The sequence below is a fragment of the Nannospalax galili genome, unplaced genomic scaffold, assembly GCF_000622305.1.
Source record: "Nannospalax galili isolate Female #2095 unplaced genomic scaffold, S.galili_v1.0 scaffold1650, whole genome shotgun sequence".
Classification (NCBI taxonomy): domain Eukaryota; kingdom Metazoa; phylum Chordata; class Mammalia; order Rodentia; family Spalacidae; genus Nannospalax; species Nannospalax galili.
This window is the reverse complement of record NW_008328118.1, coordinates 545,150-545,999: the sequence shown is the minus strand read 5'-3', so window position 1 is coordinate 545,999 and position 850 is coordinate 545,150.

Below are 850 nucleotides of genomic sequence, written 5' to 3'. Positions count from 1 at the left end.
CGTTTGAGAAAATTTTTAAATGGATAAGTGAATGTGGAATGTAATGAACAATGTGTGGCCCGATGAACAAAAGATAATGTGCATGGAACTGGGGGGAAGTGAACCTCATTCCATCTACACATTCCACTCATTTGTTCTAAAATATACATTTTATATATGTATGCATGCTCAGTGCTTTCACAGTGGGCTTGAAATTAATAATCAAATTTGCACATCGTTTTTAATTAAAACCACATCTTTCCTGTCTCCCCAGCTGTTGGCTGTTGTTTTGTGGAATACATCTGGCAGCCCCCAGCATTCTCCACAGTCACCCATCCTCTCAGTCCCTGGGTACACCTGCTTTCTGCAGCTGGTTCCCCAACAGGTGCAACGGAAAGCCTGGGTGATAGGCATTATAAACACCCTGATGTTGAGCATCTGTGAGGTAACAAAAGGCCCAATTCTAACCTCTCCTTCCTTCAGGAGAAGTGAGAAACACCCTGTGTGAACCAAACATTCTGGAGGCCCATCATCCATTCTCCCACTCCAGGAAGAAGTGCTTCAGGTCAACTGGGTGTTAACAGCTGAGCCACCCTCTCAGTTATTAACAAAGGTCCCCACAGAGAGCTGGGCCTTGGTTGTTAACTGGTTTATGTCATCTTCCAAGTCCTCGGCCAGTGGCCTAGAAGCTCCAACTCCATTGGCCCTAATGAGCAAGGCACAGACAGCCTCATGGTTCCCCAGTTGTGACCATTAGCCACCTGGTTTCGATTGGGAAGCCTGCACACCAGCACCTCCCACAGAACTTCCAAATGGAAAACATACGGAAGCAGCACATGCTGCGGGAATCACCACACTGCAGTTCCTTTTT